General features: G+C 37.1%; 1 pseudogene; it reads left to right on the top strand.

The window, feature by feature from the left end:
- The first annotated feature begins 6,893 nt into the window (after positions 1 to 6,893).
- LOC149575550 (jasmonate-induced oxygenase 4-like) overlaps positions 6,894 to 11,542 on the top strand; it is a 36,969-nt pseudogene continuing 32,320 nt past the window's right edge.

Genomic DNA, 11,542 nt, shown 5'->3' with positions numbered 1-11,542 from the left:
AGAAGATTCATGCTGAGAGACTTAAGCCATGATATTGGGTAAAAGTAAAAAGTTGTGTCACCTTTTAAGCTGACTTATCAGAATGACTAAATTTGAGTATTTCTATTTAAAGATCAATTTTATTCAAACATATGATCTAGAAAAATTCACTCTAGCTAAGTTATATATGGTATCACACTATTCTAATTTGAAATGTCTATTTAATGCATGTTTTATACTAGTTTGTATCAAATTACTAAAGAAATAAAATTATTTCAGAAAATTGATGTTTCAATAACTCTTACTATTTTTATGATATTTTTTAATAACATATAAACACCATTTTATAGAGTTCAAAGTCAAGATTCATATTCTCATATAGATTTCATATTATTTTAATTAGATATAATATATTGTAATTAAAAAATTCTAAAACTACATATTTTAACACTCAAGAAGATGTCGAATTTGAGAATGGAAAAAATATTAAATCATATCCAAAAAATTTAAAAATCACATGACATTCTAGAGGAGAGAATCCTCTTCAAGAATGTATAATTTTTGTTTTGGTTAGAAAAGATTTGTTTTGAAAAATGTGGTAGGAGATGAAAACTATCAATTTTAAATTAGTTAAACTTGAATCTTTATAAATGATAAAATATAGGTCTAAATCTAATTTTTATTTTTGACTGTTCTAGCTATATATGTTGTCTATAACATAATATAAGATTGAAGGGAAATAAGTTTATTTCCACATTATTTTGTGGTGGGAACTAGACCCCTATTTTTTAGCATTTTTTAGCAAGTAAAAAATTGTCTTTAAAAATTAGAAAAATATATATCAATTCTTATTCCAAATAATTATTAAAAATTATAATCTTTAAATTCATCCATTTCTTCACATTTTGTTACTTTACTTCATTATCAAATTCTAAATAATCCTATCATTTTTATGTCATTGAAGATAAAGAGTGATACTTTTGTTAGCCTTTTCCTTTATAAAAGAGTGACATAGGTTTGTACTTTTACCCTACTATGGCCCATTCAGAATTATTAAGAAAGTGGGAGAGGTGGCTTAGGAGTTAGATTTGCTAGTAGAGAGCAAGGTGCATAACATTTTTCATGTATCACACCTCAAGAAGGCACTAGGACATCATATTGTTTCTTCTATAGTTCTTCCACCCTTAGATGATGAGGGAAAATTGGTATTGGTGCCAAAGGCTATCATTGATTTCAGGCAAAGGAACTTGAGGTGGCGTACTATAAGGGAGTAGTTGTTGAAATAGAAGGACTTTTCAGTAGAGGATGCGACGTGAGAGAATGAGGAGATTTTGCAAGATCTAGACTTGAAGTTTCTTGAGGACAAGCAATTTTAGGGAGGGAAGACTATAATGTCTCCATCTTTTAGCATCTCAATCGAGTTCTTGGCCTTTACATTCTCTAAAGGCTAAGTCTATAAATAAGGAGAAATTGATTAAATTAATTTCTTATAAAGTCATTAAATAAATTTAAATTAAAAGATGACTTTATATTTAATTAATTTAATTTTTTAGAAGCACAATTAATTATTGTATTGCAAGGGAGAAGCTTCTAGAGAGTGCATCTTCTAGAAATACAACTAATTATTGTATTGGATAGGGGGAAGCTTCCAGAGAATGCAATTAAATAATATTTTATTTTATGGGATGGAAGATCAAAATTCGCTCTGCTAGGGTTTTCTTCCTTCATGCGAACTTTTAGTTTTTTGCATATGGCCCTTCGCTTGCACTCCCCTTTTGTCAGCACTTGTCATACCACATTTACTATGGGAGCTTTAGGTTAGGATATAATGGCTCTAGCCAGTGGTGAACCAGTTGTTTCTGGTATTCACGCTACTGCTGCGGACTGCCATGGTGCCGCCACCGAACAAATGCTCGTGCAAGTTTGTCCTGAAGGTCTTCCACGAGGTAATCCTGATATTGTCCTTCCTTTGCAAGAATTTGATGCTGGATGTGACTAGTTAGAACAACATACCTTGATAGGGTATTTTATTGGCAGGACTCCCCCTGAAGCTATGCTCAGAGAATGGGTCAACAAAAGCTGGACTCCTCATGGAGTCCGCCTTGACGCTGTGCAAAACTTTACCAAAGCTTTTTTTTATTTCGCTTTGCTAACCCGTCGCAAGCTGATGCAATTTTTACCAACAGACCTTGGTCTGTGCGTTCCTCTCTGCTTGTTTTTTAGAAATGGTCTCGAGACTTCTCTATCTCGGATGATAAAAATCTTAGGGTTCCTATTTGGGTCGAATTCTCAGGTCTACCCTTGCCCTGCTGGCCTTTTATTGAGTCTATTGCCCAAGCCCTTGGCAAAGTTGTTGCCAAGGAACCAGAGAAATTTTTTAATGCTCGCCCTCAACGGCGTGTTTGCATTGAAGTTGATCTTTCTAAAGATCTCAAGGATTCTGTGGAAATCTAGATTGGTGCTCAAACCTTCTCACAGAAGGTGCTTTACTTGAACCTACCTAACACCTATTATAGGTGCCAGTCTGCAGAACATAAGATCAGGGATTGCCCTTTGGCTATGCCTAGGGTCAAACCCCAGCCTAAAGCAATGCCTGTCAAATAGGTCAAAGGAAAAAAAGAAGAATGGGTTATTGTTGGGCGCAAGGGTAAGCCTGCCTTGAATCCTTTGGCCCCCAAGCCATCCTATGCGACAGTTACCGCGATTCTTCCTGTTTCCACCGAAGTGTCAGTGCCTGCTAGCGTGGAGACGCCAATGGCTTCCATTACACTTGTTTTGGTTTCGCAGGTTTCAAACCTTGCTTGTTCGCAGGAGATTAAGGCGGCTGCCTGGGCCTCGTCCTTGGCTAGGGCTCGTTCTCCTCTTGTAGTCTCTTCCATAGTACCACTAGTAATAAGGAATTCTCACAGTCCTCCTGGATGTGTGGAGATATCAGGAGTAAAACAGTAGGCTGTAAGTTCAAAGGATTTCCCGTTTGACTTCCAACCAGTTTCTACCTTTTTGCAGAATAGTTACTCCTCTCTGGAGGACAAAGATGGTATGGAAGAGTTCTCATGAACTTCCTCTCTTGGAATGTTCGAGGTCTTACAAACCTCCCAGAAAGTACTATGTTCGAGATACCTGTCATAGACTTGGGAATTTAGATTTTTTTTTCCTGCAAGAAGTTAAGATTTCTGATTTCATGCTTTTTGCTGCATGCCATGTCATTTGGTAGGATAGCGTCATGTTTTTTTCTTAGCATGAAGCTGGCTGAGGTAGTGTAGTTACTCTCTTGTCACCTCGCCTTCATTTTGCTATTATCTTGCACGGTTCTGACCCCACTCACCGTATTATTTGGCTTTTTCTTTTCATTAACAATCATTCTTTTGGAGTCATTAATGTTTATGCTTCCAATGATGCTGTGGAAAGGGCACCAATGTGGGTTTGCCTTGCTGACAACTTGCTGCCAGCTACTTGGGTCCTGTGTGGGGACTTCAATATGGTTGAAGTGGCCTCTGACAAAGATGGCATTCTCCCTTTCCATTGGATAGCTAGGGAAAGAAAAGACTAGTTTTACATGCATCATAAATTGTGCCTTTTTTATCCCAATACTAGTCATCATCCTGATAGTGGGGCCTAGCACACTTGGTCCAATTTTTGAGCTAGTCCTGACTGCATATTCAAACATCTTGATCGTGTTATGATCTCGGCGCAATCTTTTTTTTCCTTTTCTGAAGATCATGATCTACCTGTCATTCCCCTGATAGATGTGATGTTGTCAGACCACTATCCCATTTTTTTTGGCATTTTTTGGCAAACAGCTATCCCCAAAGTGGCCAAGTCTCAATTCTTCCTCAACATGTCTATGTTGTTGCATGCTTCCACCATCTCCCACATACAACGTCTCTGGAATTTAGAACCATGTCCACATTCCCATCGAGGTTGGATTCAATCGTGGAATGACACCATTACCAAAATAGCTTGATTTTTGCGCATCTACGGGCGTCAGCTAGCAATTTTTAGAAAATGGTCTTATGAAGCCAACACCCTTGCCCTCAAAAAGTCCTCTGAAGCTCTCACCTTCAACCCCTTTGATGTGGATCTTCAAATTTAACTTCCCAAGCTTTGCCATGAAAATAAAATTGTTGATAACTATGCTGCTTGAGGAGCTCAAATCAAAGCCCATCTCCACTAGTTGGAGGTTGGCGACAAAGCCTTGAAGGAGTTCTTCCAGGCTCTTCGAGCCCGTCATACCAATGTTGGGATTAAAAAGATAAAATAGGGAACTGATGTTCTTTCCAGTCTGCCTGACATCCTGAAAGCTTTTGTTCTTCACTATGAGAACGTCTTTGCTTCGCAGGGCCATTCAGTTGCTCAAGAGGAGGCTCTCAGAAAGTGTATTACTGTTACTCCAAACCGCCTCGCAGTTGAGCAACACGCTTTCTGTGAGCAACTTATTTCCCTCCGAGACCTTAAAGAGGTAGTTTACTCCATGGCGGATGACAAATCCCCTAGGTGTGATGGATTTCCCTGTGAATTTTACAAACATCTTTGGGAGAAAATTGGTCTTGGTCTACACAAAGTCTATCTTGAAGCATACCATTCTAAAAGCTTAGGAGCGATCATAAATAAAGGCAATATTAAATTCATACCTAAAGCTGGTGATCCTGAGGACATCTGCAACTGGAGGCCCATCACCCTCCTGAATGTGTCTTATAAGATCATTGCTAAGGCGCTCTCTCTCAAAATATGCCATATGCTTCCTCTAATTGTGTGGCCTGAACAGACTGGCTTCATCAAATCCAGGTATATTCTTGACAACATCATTTCTGTCTGGAAAGGTATGGAATGGGCTCGTAAGTCTAAGCAACAGGCTATCTTTTTAAAGATAGATTTTGCTAAAGCCTATGATCGCATTGAATGGCCTTTCATTTTGGCTATGCTTCAGGCTCTGGGTTTTGGTCCCAATTTTTTTCAGTCCGTGGAGATGCTCTTTGGTGACGCTAATGCTTGCATCACCATCAATAATTCACAATCTAAAACTTTTGGACTTTTTTGTTCCATCAAACAAGGTTGTCCGCTAGCTCCAGCACTTTATGTCCTTGCTGCTGAAGGTTTTGGTTATTTACTTGCTCACTCTATGTCTTCAGGACTGGTCCATGGCATTTCCTTGTCTGATTCTTCCTCTTAGTTAATCAATGGGAATTTTGCTAATGATTCTTTTCTTACTCTTCTTGAAGATGAAGAAAACATCAAAAATGCTTTAATTTGTCTGGACGCTTTTTGTCAAGCCTTTGGCTCTGCCATTCAATGGTATAAAACGCTTTGCTACCGACAGTCTTTTTTGCCAGCTCCACCTTGGTTCAAAAAATTCCAATGGAAATGGGTTACCCATGGAGAAATATTTTGCTTTCTTGGCATTCTCTTTGCTTTCCAGGCTTCCCCTGTGGAACTTTGGAATGCTGTGCTTACAAAGATTAACAAAAAGCTTGATTATTGGATCACTAAGCCGCTTTCTCTTGCTAGTAAATTCCAGATTTGTTCTAAGATTTTGGCTGCCACCCATGTGTATTATTCTTCTTGTTGGGCTCCCTCCAAAGCTTCCTATCTCAAATTAGAATTTTTGCTCAGAGATTTTCTTTGGGCCTCTGGTTCTGACCATCATGGTTTTCACAGAGTTGCTTGGGATTTCTATTGTCTCCCAAGGGAATCTGGGGGTCTTGGCCTGCTTTCCACTTGGAAGCAGGGCCTTGCCCTCTGTGCTAAATGGATTATCAGAGCTATTTCTAGAGATGAAGCCTAGAAAATTCTTGTTAGGCATTGTATCTCTTTAGGCTTCCCTGCTAACAGACCGGCGTGGAAGGGGATTGGTTTTCAGACCCTTCTCACTATGCATGAACCAGTGGTCATACAAGGCCCTTTTGTTATTAAGAGCATCTAGAAAGCCTGGGAAGCTGTTAAACCTTGGCTTCATTGGGTTGGTGATGAGTTTCACAATGGGCTGTCCTTAAATCAACAGAACATTTGGTGGTTTCCCCTGTTTGCCTTCCAGGGTACTCCTCTTGCCAAGACTCAAGGTGCCAGTGCTCTACGTTTCTTTAAACGTGGCATCCGCACTACCAAGGACATTTTTTCAAGAGTCACCATGAATTTTAGGTCATGGGAGGATATGCAAGTTCAATACCGCCTTGTTTTTGTTGATCGCTAGACTTATGACCTTTTGTTGTCTTCCATCCCTATGCACTTACTTCATAAAGTGGGGATTCAGTCTGTTCATCCTTGGTGGTATGATTGGAAGTGGTTTCCTTCCACTCCATTTACCAATTATAAGCCCAATATGGGATATAGATGGCTTTTGCCCCACCTTCCGATGGTGGACATGCTTAATCAATAGTGGTATTTACATTCTTCACTTTCTCAATGGAGAAAATAGTTTGACACCATTTGGAGTGCCATTACAGAACCTAAGATGGCACACTTTGCTTGGTGCCTTGCCTTCCAAGGTCTTCCCCTGGGGCCTTGGCTCAAGAACATTGGGGTTCTTGATCCCAGATGCCCCTTCTGTGGCCAACCTGAGTCCTTTTTGCATATTTTTTGGTTTTGCAAGCGTGCTTAGAATTATTGGCACTGGATTCATGATTTTTTCAAGCCTTTTAGGCCTGAACCTTTTTCATGGCACATGATCCTGCTGGGTGATTCCCCTAGATTTCCTCAGAAGTTCTCCCAAATTTGGCATACTTTTAGGATGGAAATTTTTTTTTCTCTATGGAAAGATAGGAATGTAGTTTTATTCACTCACAATTTTTTGGATGTTAACATTGCAATGTACACTAAGGCATGCATTTGTAACAATGTCATTATGCAGATATAGGTGCAAGCTAATAAATTTTTCCTGGAGGTTGCACACTTACAAGAATTGTTAAATCATTGGGGCAATGCTCCTTGCACCGTTTCCAGAGTGCCTCTGGATGCCTTGGTCGATGCCTCCTCGTCTCACGGTCGCCGTTCTTGATGCCAATCCTCTGGCCGCCATTCACACATGTCACGCTCCCAGGGTCCCCACCACTCCTCTCCCAATGGTGGTCATGGTGGTTGGAGGTGCTGCTCTGCTTCCCCACCACGTGGTGGTTCTGGCTGGTCCCTGGCTCCCCCCCCTGGGTAGGCTTTTGGCTAGTCTCCGGCTCCTCCCCTTGGATAGGCGCACTCTGGAAAGTTTCCTCGGCTAGCCTTGGCAATTTCTCCTCCATGACCAGACAAGAAGGATGCAGATATTTCGACTACCCCAGACCCTACTAATGCTACTAACGGCTGGACTGTTCCCAGTCCACCTCACAATCCCACTAATGCGTGGGGATTTCCTGATAAAGATGATCCTCCTCCCTCTGCTGGTACTACCTTGGCAGCTTAAAAGTGGTTTTTTTTTTTGATGAATAGTTTATAGTTTTTGGCTGAGGCCATGTTGTTTATTCCAGCTTCGACCGTTTGAACTCATTCACGGGGTGATCCTGTATCCCCCGGCCCCTTTTTTGTGAATTGTAATCTTAGAAAATTTTATTAATTGAAAAGGACTATTCATCAAAAAATATTTTATTTCTTTCTAGAAGGGTGAAGGAAAAGAATAAAGAGAGTTGAGACCTTCATTGTTAATCATCTAATTATTATGAATTGCATTTGATATAAACTTGGGAAATGAAACTAAGGTTTCTAATTTCAATCAGCCATTAAAGAATGCCAACTCTTCAATGTTGCAACCATTTGAAGTGGTGAAATATTCACTAAATTTGGTATGCGGGAGAGCTTCATTCTAGAGTTATATTTGTGCTTAAATTGGAGAATGCATTTTAGCTACTACAGTATGCATGCATGATGCTGCACTACAGTATTTATGTTCAATGATTCATTTTCATTATTGCACGTCACTATTATCAAGTTCCTCTTGCAACTATTAGTAGTTAGCATTGTAATTTTTAGGCATATAATTTTTCTATGATAATTCAAAATTAGATCTTGGCATTACTGTAGTCATTATTGTAAGCCCTTTTATCTTGGCAAACTCATAGCAGTACATAAGAATGAATTCAATAAAGAAGATACATGTTGCATACTATTTGTTTGATGAAATGTCCATCTAATAGTACATATGATCAGCATAATAGTTGTATGTCAATTTTTTTATCAAAATGTCAATTGGTTGTAGGTATGCATTCCATATCTAGTTTCCATATATATACATTGAAAGTACCAAAATAACTACACTTGCATATTAGTTCATTGTAAGAGGCATTGTAATATCATTTTCTGACATTCTAAATTTCTTAGCATTGAAAGGGTAACGGAAAAATGTTTGACAATATTCCTTGAGCTAAAATCAGTCAATTTGGGAAAGGGATATTACACAATGAGTAAATCATCTACATAAATTGGAACAATGATAATGTCATCTTTCACCTTTTTCACATAAAGATTTGGATCTAGTTTACATTTTTTAAACCCATGATGATGAAAATACTTGTCAAGCTTCTCATTCCATGCTCTTGGTGCTTGCTCAAGTCCATAGAGTGACTTCTTTAATCTACAAACATGATTAGGATGGTGCTGATCTATAAAACCTGGAGATTGATCCATATAGATTTTTTCATATAAACCTCCATTTAAGAAAGCATTTTTCACATCCATTTGATATTTGTGAGGGCTTTAGTTGGAACTCTATTCACAATATATGCAGCACAAGAAATAACTAAACCCCAAAATTTATTATATAAACTTTTAAAATGCAACATACAATGAGCCATTTCTAGAAGAGTTTTATTCATTCGTTCAACTAACCCATTTATTTGAGGATTATATGGTATTATTTTTTGCAATTTAATTCCACAAATTCTCACAAAATGACTCAAATGCATAGTTATAATACTTACCCCCATTATCTATTCTTAAGCATTTAATTCTTTCCCACATTGATTCTCAACTAAAGCCTTAATTTTTTGGAAAACTTCAAGTACTTCATTCATTCTTTCAATTAAATAAACTCATACTCTCCTACTATATGTAAGAAAACTTGCAACAAAGAGTATAACCATTTCCACATAACCCATAATAGATCTGAAATAAGCATGCAATTAATATCCACATGTAAGAGAATAGACAACATACCCACAAAAATGTGACACAAGATATACCCTGGGAAATCCTTATTGAGGGAAAAAACTCAGCCTTCAAAAGCATCCATCAACATGCATTGTTAAAAAAAAACACCATTTCAATACAACCATGGAGCCTTCAAATCCATAGCCACAACCAAGCAATCCATGTGAACAAGCATGAATTGACACATCCCACACCATGCTTCCAACCTTCACAAATGCTCCCTTCGCTAACCTATCAAGACTTGTCTTGCTCAACTCTTTCCCTTTTCCCTTTTGTCTTATCCTTTCTCACATAAAAACCACCCTTGTGACTTCTTATATAGTAGCAAATCCCACAAGACCACCAAGTGGTATTACATAAACCATTTGCTAAAACCATGTGCTACCTAACCCATTGACCCCACATTTAATAATTGGAAATTTAATTTTTTTCTCCAATATTAAATAATTACGTCAAATATCATCACAATGTTATAATACAACTCATCAAATTTATCCCATGAAAATCTTTACATGTTGGATGTCCATCTAGATGTAACATTACATAATAAAATAAAATAAAATAATATAACAATATTATGCAATGTGTGCAACACCCATTATCTTAACACTATAATCATCAATAAAAGTGAGGAGATACCTAGCACCTAAAACTAAGGGATAGCCCGATTCACATAAATCGCTATGAATGAGTTGTAATGGATGATTGGCTCTCCATGCCTTACCTGAATCAAAAGGATCTTAGTGATATTTCCCTAGGACACATCCTTCACAAACTCCTTTAGATGGTAAGATTTTTGTTAACCCTCTAATGATATCCATTCTAACCATATCTTGCAATTACCCATAATTGATATGTCCAAGTATAGCATGCCAAAATTTTGACATATAATCAGCTTGAGCAATATAAGCATGAGAGTCTTTAAATTCTTCATCAACAAATCCTACAATTTTTTTTTTTTAAAAAGAACTTTCTTCATGATCAACTCTACCACTGGAATTTATATTGGTTGGGTCTTTTCTATCTCTAACAATGACTTGATTAGTAGAAACAACAAACTCATATCCATCTTGAACTATTTTGTATACTGAAATTAGATTCACCCCTAATCCTTCAACCAATAAAACATTTTTCAAAGACCCATTTGTTACATTGACAGTTCTTGTACCTATAACCAACAGTTTCATATTATTGCCAATAGTTCTTTCCTTCATAAAAATCAATAAGCAAAGATCTATCTCCAATCATGTAAAATGATGCACCCAAATCTAAAATTCATTCTTTAATAGAATCTAAAGTAAAGTACCCCCCCCTTAAAATTAGATTTTATTTCAGGTGTAGCAGTTACCTCCTTACTTGTTTTATCTTCTATGTTTTAGGAAATGGCTACAAAGTTGTATCTATGCTTCTTGCCATCCTTAAAATTTCCTTTCTTGGGCTTGTTTTGCTTCCTTTCATTGTCCTTCTTTTCCAAATAGAATTTCTCCATGTGATTTTCACCACCACAATACCTGCAAATAATGGGTTTTCTTCCACCTTGTTTCTCCACACCATTATTTATAAAAAATGGTTAGAACTCTTATTATTCTAAAATTTATTATATCCTTTCCAATTCTTCTTTCCATCATTTATAACAAACTTACTTCTAGCTACATATGCATGATTTTTCTTAATATACCCTTCTTTAATAAGTTGGACTTCTTCATCTATAATAGATTTACAAAATTGATCAAAAGTTTGTTGTGTAATATTAGGATTTAGTTGAATAATCCTTTTCCTTGATTCCTTAAATACCTTGTATGGCTGTGCGAGCTTACTTTCAACCATTACAATCAACTAAAAAAAATTATTTGCATATTCAACACCTATTTTCTTTAGTTGGGCATTTAAAAAAGTAACTTCATTGAAATAATTAGTCATTTTTTCAAAACAGGTTGGATCCAAGTTCACAAATTTTTCCTCTATGCTAAATGTGCTAGCAATATCAACATCTTTATAATCTTTTTCTAAATTATCCCACAATACAATTGGATCATCAATATCAACAAACTTTCTATTGAGATTAGGGTTTAAAGCTTTTCCAATAATACCTCTAGCTTGCTCCAACTTGCATCCCCAATTCTCTTTTTCTTTATTAGTTTGGGGTTCTCCAATCTCCTTATTCACTATCCTCCATATGGCCTTTTCTCTCAAAGCATTCTTGACTGCAATCTTCCAACAAAACCACTTCCATCAAATATAGGCAAAAATTCTTTTGAAGAGGCCATGTTAACAAAAAAAAACAAAAATCAACCTTGCAACAACAATGTATTTCTTGCACCAAATATCTCTAGAGATATTTCTAGCTGAACCTCTAAAGGAATCTCTAGCTGGCCATAAACAACATAAAAACCAAAGTAATAACTATTGTAATATAGAAAGCAAGGCAAAACAAAGC

The sequence above is a fragment of the Cupressus sempervirens genome, chromosome 2, assembly GCF_028749045.1.
Source record: "Cupressus sempervirens isolate cs-2001-9-10 chromosome 2, ASM2874904v1, whole genome shotgun sequence".
In the NCBI taxonomy this organism is placed as follows: domain Eukaryota; kingdom Viridiplantae; phylum Streptophyta; class Pinopsida; order Cupressales; family Cupressaceae; genus Cupressus; species Cupressus sempervirens.
The sequence above is the reverse complement of the archived record's forward strand: the minus strand, read 5'-3'. Positions and strand labels throughout refer to the sequence as shown.